This window comes from Mauremys reevesii, unplaced genomic scaffold (genome assembly GCF_016161935.1).
Source record: "Mauremys reevesii isolate NIE-2019 unplaced genomic scaffold, ASM1616193v1 Contig45, whole genome shotgun sequence".
In the NCBI taxonomy this organism is placed as follows: Eukaryota; Metazoa; Chordata; order Testudines; family Geoemydidae; genus Mauremys; species Mauremys reevesii.
In genome coordinates, this window is record NW_024100857.1 from 468,377 (window position 1) to 484,923 (window position 16,547).

General features: G+C 44.4%; 1 pseudogene; it reads left to right on the plus strand.

Annotated features, from left to right (window-relative positions):
* Nucleotides 1-904: 904 nt before the first annotated feature.
* Nucleotides 905-16,547, plus strand: part of LOC120394263 — a 31,007-nt pseudogene continuing 15,364 nt past the window's right edge.

Here is a 16,547-nt window from a genome sequence, read left to right on the forward strand (position 1 = left end):
TCAGAGAGGTGGCAATCTGTGCCTTTCCCTGGGGAGGATTATGGCAGGATCCCTTGGATTTGGGGACCATTGTTGGAGGAGCATCGAGCCCAGGACCAGACAGATGGCATCACACACAGCTGATTGCTGTTATCCGCTGCAGCAGCCGAAGAGGAGGAAATACATCCTGCTTCATGCTGCCCACTCAATCCCTTTGGTCCCATTATGGCACGACCCAGGCAAAAGGGACCATAGGCTGCTGCTGAAAGCTATATGACCCTGGTTCAGAAGGTGTGCACAGCACACCCTCCTGGTTGTCTCAGGATGCCCATATCTTTGGTGGTTCTGGGGCCAGAGTAGCCCTAACCGATCCCCTGTTCTTCAGCTGTGCACAGGCTTTCTGTTTGTTTTATCTCCAGGAGAATGTGAATCTAGAAGTATGAGCACAACCACCCACTGTTTCCTATAACAACAGTCTCTATTTCTGACCTCTAACACAGCCCTTTCCTTCCCAGGTTAATAAACCAAAAAACAGGTAAGCCCTAACCCTCCTTTCTTCCCGTCCTCCAGCGATCTCCTGGGAATCATTCTCCCCTCCCCTCTCCCACCACCGTATGCAGAAACAAGTGAATTCTGGGGAGTGAGCCTTAGGCAGCAGCCAGTGCACTGGAATAATGAGAGCTAGACAGGCTGTGCCATCCTGCACAAGTCTCTGTGTGTCTCTATCCACTGTGTGTGTATGCATCTGCGAGAGCGTCCTCTCTCTCTCTCTTCTCCCCCTTCTCTCTCCTTCATAATCCCCTCCTCCTTCCACCAGCTCTTGTTCTTTTCATGAGATGCAGAGCTAGGAAGCTAGGAGAGTAGCACGGTGCTGCAGTTATTCTAGAGATAACTGTGGTCAGGCTGGCTGCCCTTCACGCTCCCGATGTACCAGGAGGCGGCAGACCCTGTCATTCAGGGCCTCGAGGAGCCATGCCCATCAAGTACCTGCCAAAACCACGTAGCCACCACCATGCTGACAGCTACAAGACAGGTAAGACCTAGGAGTTCATTATTATGTAGGAAAGCTTCCGGGAAAGGCCTCTGTGTGACAGGGCTACAGGCCTCTTGGTTCTCAGCTCAGATGTAATCTCCTTGGTGTTAACTTTTTCTTTATTCTAGCACCAATTCCTGTGGTGAACAATGGGCCTGCAAAGGGGTGGGGGAGAGATCCGCTTTGACTGTCACCCCAGTTAATGTCACCATACTGCTTCTGTTGGTATGTTAATCTTTCTGTGGCCTCTTATGAATGGCCTAAAAAGTCTAGACACTGTTTCCAATTAGCAATTGCAGCAAGAGCTGTGTATTCCCTCGGATTAGCCCCCCTCCATGCCTCACCAAACCTTGTCAGGGCCCATACTAGAAGCTGGGACTCTGGTTCTAGAGGTGATATCTGTTTCAAGGGGAGTAGCTGTGGTCTTTTTACACTGCTAGAATAACAATAATTTATCCTGGTAGCTATAGTTACGAGGTCTTCACTATATTTTTAGTTTCATTCATTTTTTTTTTACAAGGATGGATCATACTCTGCATCCAAGTTATTCATGCCATTGTGACTAACACGAGTGATTAACACCACTGCTCAGTTAATTAAAAATAAAACTAATCTGAGTGAAAGGAGAATGTGTCGGAGGTGACAGAACTATGCCAAGCGCTTGATGTAGTGTAAACGTGCAGATGGTAAGAGAGTTGGGAGTGGGGAGCAGGCGACAGCTAGTCCAGGAGGGCTGTCTTTACCCTCCATACTGGCTGTTGGATAACTACTACTCATGGTATACTCTGTTGTAACAATTTCCATATTTTTGTTTTATGTTCAGTGCTTGGGGTGAAATCTGGTAAATTAGAATGGTCGTGAAATAAGAGGGGCCAGTAGCACTGAAGTCTACACAAGCTTTTCAATATGGCTTCCCATCAATTCACCTCATTCCTGACCCATATTAATCTTGTTATTCTAGTGCCAGGTGCCCACACAGCTTTACTAATGCACCTCAGTTCTGACCAGTATGAACCCTGCTGTTCTGGTACTGAAACCCCATGCCCCTCCCTCATTGCACCATGCCACCTCTCTGCAGCATGCTTCTTTTTCCACCACAAGGCCTCTCCTACACAGAAACCGATAACGCTGGCTTATAGTCAGTGGGAATAGCCTGAGCAGTTACTTTGAAAGCTTTCTACACAACACTGTGGGTGCTTAATCATTAGGGCTGGAATAATGCATGCGAATCCTGAAAATCACAACTCTGCCAGTGTACCTCAGTCCAGATCTGTGATACTCCGGCTATTCCAGTCCAGCCTCCTGAGCAGAGAATTGAGCTGAATGGTGTGGTATTTTTTATGAGGAAAAAGATCTCCTGGAGAACACGGTGAGCCCATCTAGCACATTTCATTTATGTCCTATTCCAGATTTGAACAGTGATCTCCCCAGATGAAAGATGGCACATTAAGATCCCGATCTAGTAAAGCACTTAAGTATGTGCTTAAATTGAATACTGGGAGTTGCCCATTAAAGTTAAGCATGTGCTTAAATCCTTTGCTGGATTGGGAGCTAGTCTGCTGTACCACCTTGCACCTCTGAGGAGTGGCCAACAGTCCTAACCACTCTGTAGATGGGGCTTGTGTGTCCTGTGGGTGACGGGTCTGATAAGAGCATGCGGACATAGCTGCCATCCCTATTAAATGGATTTCTAATTGCACATCACTTGGGCCTGTAATGGGATGCAACTGCAACCTCCAGGTGTCAGCCTGAACATGGGTATTTGGTGAACCTGCTAGTTTATAAGGTGTTCAGTGTAATTATACCCTTCTCTTGGAAACTCCAGGTCAGTTACAGACAATTCCGGGAGACTGTAAGTACCAAGTTAACTGCAGTGTCCAGCAAACCCCACTCTCCGATGTGTATCTGATGTCACAGCACATGTACAAATGTGCAGAATTTTTTGCTTCTGCTCCCTCATCTAGTTGGCTCTACCACATATAATTTGTATTTATAACTTGTACATTTCCAGCAAGGGTCTGTCAGAGTTTCCACGGTAAACCCCATTTTACAGGGGTTCATGCCAGTTGCAGTTTAGATACTGCCATATTGACATCAGCAGCATCAGTGAGGCTGAAAGCTGGGAGGATTCCAAGATGACACTGAACAGACCTATGTCAGGATAAATATTTTCAGCATCTCTGCTCCACACATACCAGCATCATCTCCAAAATGCACACACACGTGCACACGTGTGTGTGTGTGTGTGTGTGTACAGACATCACATTTAAGGAGAATCTCAGCAGCTCCGTCCCAATGCAAATGCCATTACCACTCAGGGAGCCTTACTTGCTCCCTTGCTGTTGATTTTTCATTCTGCGTGCCTGGAGGAATCAGTGAGACTGAATCCTGAGCACACAGGCTGTGGTCAGAAGCCATCTAGCAGTTAGAAGGATTTGTTCTGCTGCATCAATCACAGCATGATGCCAGAGACAGTCCAGGAGATGCTTTTGTCATTGACACAGGGTAAGAATTTAAATAGCTGGCACTCTCATGCTGAATACAGAAAGACAAACCTATGGATCATATTTTAAGTATCTCATATTTGTATTTTTAACATGGTCTTTAATTTTCATGGAACTCTGTAGCCCTGTGCTCTCCTACCTTCCTTCCCAGCACAGGATGAGCCCCGATGCTTTCCTACCACACCTACCCAGTATGCGGTCCCAATGTCTGTCCTGCCTTCCCCAGCACAATACCTGAGCTTCACGCTCTCTCCTAGGTCTAAAGGGAGTAGAAGCATCACAAAGCTTTAAACTAGAGCCTCAGATGTTTTCTGACCATGTTAGTATTGTTGTGAGCTGGGTTAAACCTTGTCATTATGGATTAGGTGAAAGTGCTGCCTTTCATTCAGAACAAAAATAAAGAAATGTCTGAAAAAACAGACGTAGCACCCAGAATACAGGCACATGGGAAAGCTTAAGGAGAAGCAGAACAACATGGCCCTAAGGTTTTTTAAATGCAAGGGCTACAGCTTGCACTGGCACAATGTTTTTTGTTGCGTGTGAGGAGCAGGAGCAGGGAGAGACAGAAGTGGCCGGAAAGCTAAGCAGACAGTAACAGAAGCACTGGTAATGTGGCCATATGAAATCTAAGAGACAAGGCTTTTTTGGGGTGCAGAGTGCTGGCTGGAAAAGGCAGGTTTGGAACAGCAAGCAAAGAAACTCTCCTACTGTTTGATTCCTGCTGTGTTCAGAGACTTTATGTATAATCTTAATAATATACTACTAATAATATATAATGGTATAACAATAAACAGGACTTTATGTATAATCTTTGTAAATAAACAAAATTGCACCAAAGAAAATACCCGGTGCTATCATCAGTTTCTCCTCCTAGTGAAAACAGGCTTCGGGGCCACAAACTTTGGCTACCACCAGTCAAAAATATAGATCCCACCTGGTGGATTTCTCACAAGGCCCTTCTCACATATTATAAATCACCTTTTTATTTAGTGTTGTAATTCACTGTTCTGGCAACAGGAGGGTTAATTTCAGGCGGCAAGAGCGTGACCTTTGCTGCAATCCCAATGTGCTTCATTCTAACCCCAAAACAACATGGCACTGTCTGAACAGAGATCTCTAGGAGGACTTCTCATATTAGACATCAGATACTGAGAGCGATTGTAATGTTTAACACTAGAGATGTTCCTTGGGCCCTAATTCTGAACTGTGGCTGAGAAGAGCTCAGCACCACTCCAGAAGAGGGATTAAAGAGTGCACTAAACTACGTTTGCAGTCCCTTGATCCTGGGCCCACCCAGGTGCCAATTTGGTTCCTGGGTATGTTTGAACAGCCTCATGTGGGAGGTGGGGTGCCAGAGGAACCATTATGGCATCTCTGCACCACCCACGGTCCCCACTACAGTGGGAGAATTCCCCCTGTGGCCAATTCAGATGGTTTTAGGATAGTGATACAAAGCTGAAAATGGCAAGGCACTGAGTGAGAAGAGAGTGGCAAGGAGGCATAATAGGGAGCGAATTATGGGAAGAGAGAGAAAAGGAGGAAGAAAAGGTTGAGACAGCAGGAAAGAGAGACGAAGAAGGAAAGCAAAATAAACAGGAGAGGCAGAGAAAAGGAAAAAAAGTCAAGGCAAACATATCCAAACAGTGGCCTAGATTCAGAGGTGAGTCAAAATAAGAGTTTCTAAGAGAGTCTAAACTGATGTAACTTATCACTTCTGGCTACTCAACAACAAAATTACACCAATTTAGACTTCCTCAGGGTATGTCTGTTCCAGAGCTTCAGCTCCAGGTCAGAACTATTTGTTCCTTTTAACCTGCCCTCCATCCAAGCACAAAGCTCTCAGTCGTATATAGCTCATGGCAGAAGTCAGCTTAGGACCCACGGCTGCAGCTTCACCTAGTTAGGCTGAATAATGTGCGGCTAGCCCCAGTGGGGCAGCAGGGCAGTGCTGTGATACAACAATCAATGCAAGCTAGTCCTCCAGTGCAAGCCCTCAGGCTCTTGGGAGCTCTTCCCACAGAGATCAAAGAGGCAACAAAGACTAATTAAAATTTAATCATGGGGGACTTCAGCTCCCTGGATATAAGTTGGTCAAATGTCACGGTGGAACAAGGTTTATGGAAGCAATTTCTTGGCATCTGGAAAAGTGCTTCTTGGAACAACTAGCTGTAGAGCACACAACAGGAAAAGCTACTTGCCACTTATTCCTAAACAATGCAGGGGACAGAGGAGTAATTATTCACTAGATAATAATGCCTACAGTCTAATTACGCTTAACATCCTCAGGGGAGGGATTGTACAAAAATGTAGCATGGTGACACTACACTTTAGAAAGGGAGTTTTCAATAACAGAAGCAAGCTAACCAAGAAGACCTTAAAATTAGAAGTGAGGTGAGGAATTTAAAATCTTTAGAATCAACAGGGAGACTAGTTAACCATACTGTAACAGAGACAAACAAAGGCCTATGGACCCTTAAGAAAAAAGAATCACATGGACATGCACACATACTTCCAAACTGGAAGGGGGGAAAAAGCATGTTTAAATGACTAGGTGCAAGAGATTATTTGAGTCAAATAATGGACTGTAGCCCAAGTGAAGAAGTTCATTAACCCAGGAACACCCTCCAAAATGCCTGTGAATGCCAGCCCTTCCCTGTCTATGATCGGACCAGATGATATCCTTGAGGCCTTCTGCGGTACCTCTTAGCAGAGTACTACTCTGTCCTCACTCAGTGGGAGGAGGAATGTGGGAGAGGCACAAGTTGCATATCAGGCCCTGAGTGAGGATGCTGCCACTGACTACAAGACCATCAAAGCTGCAATCCTGGGCCAGCTAGCGGTTTCAGAAACAAAGGCTGCTGTTCTGTAGGAAGCACGTTTCCTCACAACTGTGGCCATTCACTTTCACTTGGCAGCTCAGTGGCTCAAGCCACAGTCTGGGACAACAGGAGAAGCAATGGATATAGTTGTTCTAGAAGAGTTTTCACATAGCAGGGCAACATGCCGAGGGGGTGACAACCAGTTGTATGTTCATAATCATAAATTTGGGGGAAGTTGTCAGCTTGCCATGGGCAAAACATTAGTGACATAAAGGCAGCAGGGAGACATTTGAGTTTACAGAAGGTGCAGAGGGACCTGAAGGAAAGAGCTTGATGGTAGAGATTAGATTATTGATCCAGGAAATTAGCTTCTGTCCTGTCCAGTAATCTTTGTGTCCATAGAGTCTCTCTGATAACCTCATTTCAATACCACACATTTATGTTTTGTGTATGTGCTGTTAGGTCATGAGGAAATTGCTGTAAAAGATTTCTTAAAAAGATTTAAAATGCTGGATGGTATTCAAATTTAATATTTAAATGGCTGTTTCATTAAAAGCTTTTAAATAGAAGCCAGCATAGTACGTCTGCTAAAATAAAAACACAAGGGCCATTGTAGAAGGAATTTGCTATAAACCCTTCTCCTACCTCACAGAGCTTTCTAAAATATTACACTGCAAAATATAATTCTCTTTATCTTCAATTTAATTACATTTGCCATGGCGCATCTATCAACTCAGTGCACGTAGTTTGTTCCCGATTAACCCAACCCTGACCCAGGAAAGTAATGGAGAGAAATATCAGTCTCCATGGTTATTCCGGGGCTGCCCAATAACCCACTTCGCCCCAAGAAATAGATGCATTAACAACCCTAATCTGGAGAATCAATAAGGCAAATTATAGGCTTGATTCTCCACTTTGTTACACTGTTGATGTCAATGGACTTCACATGATGTAAAACCTCATGTAATAGAGGGAAGACTCACACCATAATCTCCAGATTCACTATACATCCAGGACTGGCGGCTCAGAGATTTGGTTTGATTCAGATCAAAGCAAAGTCAAAAAGTCTGGATGCTGGAGATGAACTTTCCTTTTTGTTGGCCTAGAAGTTGTGTTGAAGAGCCCTCAAGATCTGGCTTTTTTGTTATTGCAAAAATAACACATCTCATGATATTGCAATAGCCCTGACAGAAGTAGGAAGAAGCACAGAATAGTGAAAATGATACGCTAAAGGTTCACTAAGCTCTTTGCAACTTTTTTTCAATTTGGTTTGGATTTGGGCAAAGGCTCATGCTGGTTCTTATCTAGTTTGAACAAATTCACTCACCTTATCATTCGCACACTATGAGCCTCAGCCTCTCACACTGGATGACAAAAGTCCTATGTCAGCCACCATGTTTGTTCAGTTTCTGGCTCCTGATAAACTGAGGCCTGATCAATCAGCCTGGAGTATTGTGTCCTTATCTGAGAACAGATAAATCTCTTCCCTGAGAACTCCAGGTGATAAAGGAATAATTCCAAGATGAAAAGCTAGTACTGCTCTTACATTTGCTTAAATAATTTGTGTATCAGTCATAAAATCTTTTCTCAGTAGATACTGCCCATATAACCACATGTGCTCTCAGGATATGCTTCAAGCTGGGGCCACAAAGAACACAAAAGCCAGAAGTCTTTACTAAAGAAAGAGGGGCTGGTGAGGCTTTAGACTGAATACCAGTTCCAGACAATGGCGGGAGGGAGCAGTAAAACAGTGGTAACTGTATGTTTGTGTGGCTAAGGGAGACATTTTGCATCTTTTCTGAGAATATTAGTTAGGATCTGCATTAAAGGGCTGGCATGTGGTATAGAAGGAAGTGGGATAAGAACAGGTCGTCATAGCCTCACAGAAGTTAGAGAGGCAAAAGACCTAAGTCACCTCACGTAAGATTTAAAAAAGTGGCTTAGGAGGACACGTGCCACTGACTTTCAAGTCACTTAGTTGCTTTTGAAAATGCTTCCCCTTGTCTATCCCCTCTGCCAGTTCAGGACTGAGGGCACAAGGATGGCAGAGCCCATAGGTCTGTATATGCAGAGAGAGGGGAATTTGGATCTGTAACAAAGGAAGAGGTGAGAGAAGACAGAAAATGAGACACTGGTGGCTCTGTGTGGGAGGGCAGGGAATTTGGGTTGTTAGTAAAAGTCAGGTGAGAAGTGGTATGAGAGAATGTGAGATAACAGCAGGTCTTCATGGGATAGAGAGGAAATTCACATCTGTAACCTGCCAGGGGGGATTTTTTACTGGCTCTGCATTTATCACATTACATCCAATAAGGAGCCTTCTTTGCCTCTTAATAGATTTGATTTGGTTCTGATGACAACAGGACTCTTTAATTATACTCTCCAGCACCTTTTCTGTCAGCAGCTGTCTGTGGAAAGAGCTCTGTGACCTATGATCTGAAAGCAATAACCTATCCCAACCTCAGAGGAGTTTTTTTTTACAACAATGCAGGTTGATGCTTTATTCCAACTTAATCAGGGTAACAACAACAGAGAATGTTTGCAGGGGAATCCCATCTGAATTCTCCCTGTGAACATTTCTCATATACAGAATATGCCAAGCGGTGGATTATTTTAATGTAATAGAAGCTAAGGGATTTGTGATCAGGTTAACAAGGAGGAGGAGGATGAAGGATGCAACAAAGTGTTCTGATCAGGTGGGCAATTCTGAAATCCCACCAATGAGATGTGTGAGCCGGCTCTGCAGTGTTAGTGTAGCCAAGCCTCAGTCTGCTGGATTAGGCTGCTTTAGTGTTTACTGGATGTGACACAGATAGGAGAGCTGCTGTCAGCTGTGCTGCTGCTCGGAGAAAGTGGGGAGAGGGAGGTGTGTCTGAGTGTGACTTTCTGCCTCTTAAGAGACTGCTCTATTCTCTCCGTAGAGCCTCTCCGATCACACAATTGGCAAAGATCCACAGGCCGTGAGGACAGGTCAAAGGCAGTGAGTATCTTTTCTCTGTCTCTGTCTGTCTGTCTGTCCGGAATGCCTTATCCATGTTCAATTCATCTGGCTTTCTACGTATATTGATGGATGTTAATCTCTTGCAGTCTCTTTGAAAATCTCTGCTTTTCCTTTTTAAACCTCAGTATTATTAGTTTTCTCCCCTGGGATGGCTTCATTGTGCTTGTCCTGGGGTGACTCTACAATGTCATCTTGCTGAAGTTGGGTGCCACGATCAGAACAAACTCCCCCTCCTCTGCCCCCAAATAGCATCCTCAAAAGATGCACCGGAAGAGGCTGGCAATTCCTCTCTGCATTGGAGTTCTATTATAGGGCAGGAAAAGATATGGGGTGTGTGGTGAGAGTGTGGGGGAAAGATCCATGGATGGATTCCCACTGGGACCAGTTTCACAGAGTCACAGATTGGATTTCTCAAGGTGTAACCAATTGGCTGTACCTGCAGCAGACAGAATTACTGGTGGGTTTAAAAGACAGGGGAAGAGAGAGATCACTAGAGCCTCAGGTTTGCCCTCATTAGCAATCTTGGGTCATTGCAGCAATGAAGAGAGAAATACATTGGTCAGAGAGAAGTTCACCAGTAGTCAGCTGTGGCATCAGCAGGAAGGGTGGCTGTGATAGAGGGAAGGGAACATTGTGCACGATGGCAAGGGACAGTGGAGATGGGGTGGAACTGTCATAAATCAGGTGCCCAGAAGAGTGCAGAGCATTTTTGTGGTAGAACTCAAGTGCATGAATGTGTGGGGTTGTGTGGGACAGGAGCACCAGCAGCTGCCCAGCTCTGCCCTCAATGACCAATGCCAGCATGGCAATGGGGAGGAAAAATCCTGGCTACTGGAATCCAGGAGATCACGTGCTTTGGTTTCACATGCGAGTGAGGTTGTGTTAATAAGGAAATTCAAAGGGGCTTAGGGAATTATAGGGATTGGTTTCAGCTAAAATACAGTGGAAGGCAGACGGTCCTGGTGGGGATTAAGGAAATGCACTCACTGGCATGTAATGCAATCCCTGCTCCATTAGTTTAGTGGGGAAGAGGCTTTGTACATTTTTAACGTAATCAGGTCTTAAAATGGATGCTGCATTTGGCAGCAGTAGCCAGGGCTGGCTCCAGGCACCAGCGAAGGAAGCAAGTGCTTGGGGTGGCCAATGGAAAGGGGCGGCACATCTGAGTCTTTGGTGGCAATTCGGTGGTGGGTCCCTCGGTGCCTCTCGGAGCGAAGGACCTGCTGCCAAATTGCCGCCAAAGAATGAAGCGGCGCGATAGAGCTGCCGCCGAAGTGCCGCCAATCGCGGCTTTATCTTTTTTTTTTTTTCCTGCTTCACCGCTTGGGGCAGCAAAAAAGCTGGAGCCTGCCCTGGCAGTAGCCTTGGGAATTCCTCAGGCCCAAAGAAGTTGGGCACTCAGGGCTGGTGCAACCCATTAGGCAGCCAAGGCGGTCGCCTAGGGCACTAACATTTCGGGGGCAGCCAGATCTTCGGCCGCCCCGGTCATCGGCGGTATTTCGGAGGAGGGACCTTCCGCTGCCTAGGGCGCCAAAAAAGCTGGCGGCACTCCTGTGGGCATCCCCCTCCTCCCCAGACAGACAATCTCCTCTCTCTTCTGCTCCTTTGTCTTCTGCTTGGGTGCCTTCTTTGGGTAAGAGGATAGGGAGGTTATCAGGTGCTTCTCCTCTGCCATGATCACTAGGAAGCAATTATACGGTGTGCACCAGGGAGACAGTATCTACCTGTCCTGTGTCCCGCCAGCTTCCTGTCTGGTGGAACCTGGCCTTTCTCCCTGGAATGAGATTCAGTCACAAGGCAGAGGAAAAAACTGGCCCTGTGCCAAAGATTGTCCATTTCCTCGGTTCTTTTCTCCTTCTCCTCAGCCATTCACAGACTCCAAGAGTCCAAATGATTAGCTGCATCAGGAATTATGCTTTTATATTGTGTGTGAATGTTTGAGCCTGTGGTGGTTAAAGGACCAGCCCCTACAGAAGCGTGAAGTCCTCATGTTATTTTATTTACAGGTTAGTTGCAGTGCCAGCTTTTCCATGATGCCTGGTCAGTAACATCAACCATGACCTGGAGGGATGACAGGGGCAAGAAGTAGTTTGGCCTTAGCCAGTTCAGTCCTGTGCTGAGCCCATTGAGCAAAGACTACCAATTGTGTTGAATGACATGTACTGTTATGTCAACTCCTGCCACTCGGTGGTGAGCTGAGACCACTAAACTCACTTCACTTAGACCTGAAGCTGGACTTGAACCTTGGTTCTGGGGATTAAAGGAGAGGTGGAAATTCCTTCTATGACCAACCCTCAACTCTGAATGGTTTTCACTGAAAATCCAACATTCCCTTCTAGGAGGCAAGAGAATTAAATGGGTTGAGAACAGCTGTCCCTCCTTTTCCAGAGGATTTTTTGATTTTAAGGGAGAGGACATGAAACAATAAATCCCTCCTCCCCGCCACCCTACAAGCCAGCCAATTAAAGGGTTAACTGTAACCGGATGCCTGCATGGATGCCTTACTGATTCCATGGAGGTAACTGAAAAGAAATGATCCATTCTTCACCCCTTCCCACCCTGTTACCCTCTCCCTTGTCTGATAAGCCTTTAAGCTCATTCCAATGTACCACTTCCCTTTCTGCCCTTCCTTTGCCTCTCCATTTCCTATGGATTCCATTTCCTTGCTTCCCCTCCCGTGTCCTTCCTTGGAAGTCAAAACCTTAGGCTCAATATTCCATCAAAAATGAGATCCTCCTTTTGCAGCAGCATCTCTGCCTTTCATGTACTGTTATTCCCTGCTGCAGTCCCTTGATCTCAGACATCAGAGAAATTTAACCAGCATTGCGGTAATGCATGTCACACCTCTGCTGAGCAATTCATGAGCCTTTCACAGAGTCTGCTGGAACAGGCATTGCAGGAAGGATGAAGGTTGGGGGTATCTGATGAAAAAAGCATCAAAAAGCTCATAGATTAGACTCAACAAGAGGGTCTGAATGAAATACCATCAGAGTCCTTAACATAGTTGAGTGATGGCATTTTACAGGGAATGTTTCTGCATCAATGTTTAGAGTCCTTGTGGAATTTTGTCCTGAGATCTTTGGTCACATGTCAATGTTTTGATGTTGTCCAACAATGCCTGTAACTAAGGATCTCAATATTTTGCAATAGCTAATGCTACCAGCTGTCCATATTATGCCAGAGAGATTAGCATTGCATTCAATTAATATTAATTTGCTCTAAAACTCTATTAAAACATGCATAATAGGAACTATCTGAGAGTGATAAAGAAAGAAAAAAAATAGGCACGATGCAACTTGGCTCTGGGACTAGCACCAATGTATTCAGAAAAAATATTATATATGGAATGGAAGAATGTTGTGCTTCCCTCTGCAATCACGGAAAGCTTTATCAATCTGTTTTGCAGAAGAGTTAAAAGAAGAGGGTCTTTCCAGGTCAGGATTGGGTCCAGTAGTGGAAGATTGTGGGCTGAATTATTGAATTCTCCAATTCTCATCCGCAGGAGAAGGTGCTCTTATTCAGTGCTGGGAGAATCCATTAGCCGAGATGCTTTTCAGGTTGGAAAGGGGAGTAATGGATTATGCATTTCTTGCTCTTTCAAACCCTGTTGTAAAACTATTAACCAATATTTATTTGTTTGAGAGGGGACAGTGCCAAAATAGTACTGTTCCTGTACAGTGGCAATTGCTCTCACCTTCCTGTTTGATGCCTCTGCACCCAAGTTTTCCCAGTCAGATTGTTATGTAATAATTGTGTGCTGTGCACGTGTCTCCTACCCCACTGGATGGGTGGGAATGGTTACGAGGTGCGAAGGGGTGAAATCTGTGGAACATGTTTTAGAGAGCAAATGATAGAGCGAATCCTTGCACAGATAAATCAGTAGTGGATGAAATTTATCTCTAGTCCACTAGTCCTGGTCACTCTGAATTGACAGATTCCTTCCAGAATCCTGCCAGGCCTTTATGATTCTGTATTAGAGGGTCATTTGCAGAGCCCACCTGCTCCCTCTGATCCTTTATGCCCCCCTAATTGCAAGTGCTCATGGTATTCGTGCCATCCTTGCACTGGTGAAAAGTGGTGACTGATTTCTGGCACAGCTGCCCAGTTCCCCCTTCTATCATCCAGAGAAGAGCGCCACAAGAAACCATTCCAAGCCTGTGGCCTTTCACACCGATTCACCATTCTGACCTCCTACTGACTTGTCAGCTACAAAAAGCAAGGGCTTTAATTACTGGAGACTCTGTTCTGATATTTTAGGCCTATCTGCCCAAACAAAAAACCATCCTAGATATCTCTCAGCCTTCATTGAAGATGTTTGGCTAAATCCTCAGAACCCCTGCATGGGGGCCTCATTAGATACAAAGTCACTGAGATCTTGCATTGTACAACTCTGGCTAATCTTGTAATTGTCACCTTCTCTGGTTCTCCCCTGTCTGCACCCCTATCCCCTATTGATTACAGGAACAGAGGGATGAGAACTCGCCTTGGTTGCCTGTCTCACAAATCAGACTCATATAATGATTTCACAGCCATTCTTCTGGATAAGCCCAACCGGGCTTTGAAGTGAGTATAGATGCACCATTCTCCTTCCCTTTCTATTTGTATTTCCTTCCTTTCATTGTACTTTGTAAGCCTTGAATCCCAATCCCGGCAACTGGAATTGGTTTTAGCACTGAACATCCCTGAAAAATAATTAATTTAATCTTTTGAGAGCAAGCAATGAAAAATCCCCAAATCTTTGGAGATCTCCTTGTCCCAAAAGGAAGACAGAAACCCAAGGAACTTGAAACAGCACCAGCTCTGTTAGAAAATACTTGCATCATGGATACATTGGGGCAAATTCTCAGATAGAACATGCATACCACCTCCCTGATACAAATGGGAGTTGTGTGCATTTATCTGAGGACAGAATTTGGCCCATTGTTATTACAAGTCTAAATATGAGCAGTCACCTCTGCATAACAGGTGATCAGCTTCTTCAGTCCATAGCATTATTATGCTCTACAATACTGGAAGCATTTAACTGATATGCTAAGTCTCATGATTAAAGTCAAGAACAAACAGCTTTATTGACTGCATCCAGCTTGCGTTAAGGTCTAGCTAAAAGAACTATACCCCCACACCCCAAAGTGTCCTGTATCAGCATGCACTAGGACTTGTGTAAAACTTGGGATTAATTCATCAGTGATTGTCTTTACTTTGGTTGATACAAAGTCCTGGTCTAAAAGCTCTGGTGTCTTGTCCAGTCCTTCCCGGGCAAGTTGCACCAGAAGGGTGTCTGTCATAGACTCCTTTGATTGTCATTTCCTTTCTTTTAGAAGATTATCAACGGAAGAAGCCACAAGATGGGCAGATTCTTTTGACAGTCTCTTGTCCCATAAATGTGAGTAGAAATCACATTCTGCCTGCATCCTCTTTCACAAATATTTACTGTAGTTCAAATGTGAAGAATCGTATTAGATGGCACAAGGACCCTCAGTGGATTGCCACATAACTGTCTATCTTAACCATCCATAATTAGGGCAATATCACAAGAACATGCTGGGAGGGAGTGTGTACTATAACACTAACATACACTGTGGCTGAAATTTTCAAACCCGCCTGGGGGATCTGGCTGCCCAATTCCCATTAATGTTAATGGGAAATCCAATGGGCATTCAAATCCCCTATGTGACGTTGAACATTCCAGCATATAGCTTTGCTCACTACAAAAATGACATACACCTCTACCCCGTTACAATGCCACCCGATATAACACAAATTCGGATATGACGCGGTAAAGCAGCGTTCTGGGGGGGCGGGGCTGCATGCTCCCGTGGATCAAAGCAAGTTCAATATAACACGGTTTCACCTATAACATGGTAAGATTTTTTGGCTCCCGAGGACAGTGTTATATCGAGGTAGAGGTGTATTTTAGTTGTTACAGGGTATAACCTATAGTTAAACATACACATCTGAATGTTCTACAAACACAAACTGCATCCTTTCAAAATCTTTTTTACACCTTTAACAAACAACAGATTAAAATAAGCAGTGTATATCCAATAGCATATTTCCATTACCGAATGAAACAAGGGAGCAAACTGAGATTGTGTGTGGGTGAGAATGTGTGGTGAAGGCTTATATTTCTGGAGGGAACGGGCTGGACTCTTTAAGTGTTTATACTGACTTTTTTTTTCCCCTGAGCCCCATTGAAACCCCAGTGTTTTCGGTTGGGAATGAATTGGTGACTATAAACTGCTTTGAGATCCATGGATGAAAAGATGCTGTATTATTTCACCAACAATAATTCACTGAGAATATTGTTTTTACAGCTAGGGGGAAAATATTCAACTTTTAAAAAACTCTTTGGTCAAAACACAAAATATCATGGAAAAATTTTGTCAATATCCAATTTTTTTTGCCCATCTCTAATTTGGTCAGAGTCCCATGTTACCCTGAGCATAAGTTAGGACATTAAGAAAGGTGAGGCATATAGCATACAAGAGTAAGCTTCTGTTACAAAAGCTAAGTAGATAAGGTTAGATGTGGTGAAATTATAGAAATAGTTTCCTTTTTAGCGGGTTGATGTGACTCCAGCCTTAGAACATCATAGAGTGGCCACCATAAAAATGTCAGCATTTATTAGCAGCTACCACACAGGTAGCTGAGACACCAGCTTTCTCCCATATCTAGAATAGGAAGTCATTGTGGTAACTATATGAGGTGTGATGACAAAAGCTGAGTTTCTAATAATGGCCCCTGTAGAGTTACCCAGTGAATAGTGAAATATCAGTAATTTAATAACCCTCCTTTCCAGGGAATACTCTTCATTCTGTTTTGTACCTGAAGCCTCTGGAATTGCTAGTGTGAGGGTCAAAACCTGCTCTTGGTTTAACTGATACAAATCTGAAGAAACTCCATTGAAGGCAACTGTGTTACTCTAGAGTTACACCAATGTAAACGAGAGCTGTGCTTGGCCCACAGACCTTTGAGAGAAAGGGATTATCTTGTGGTAGTCATTGTAGGTATTTTCATTTTCATAACTGCATTAAAAAGGCAATGAAATTGCCTAGGGGTATGTCTACACTACAAAATTAGGTCGAATTTATAGAAGTCGTTTTTTAGAAATCGTTTTTATACAGTCGATTGTGCATGTCCCCATACAAAATGCTCTAAGTGCATTAAGTTGGTGGACTGCGTCCACAGTACCGAGGCTAGCATCGACTTCTGGA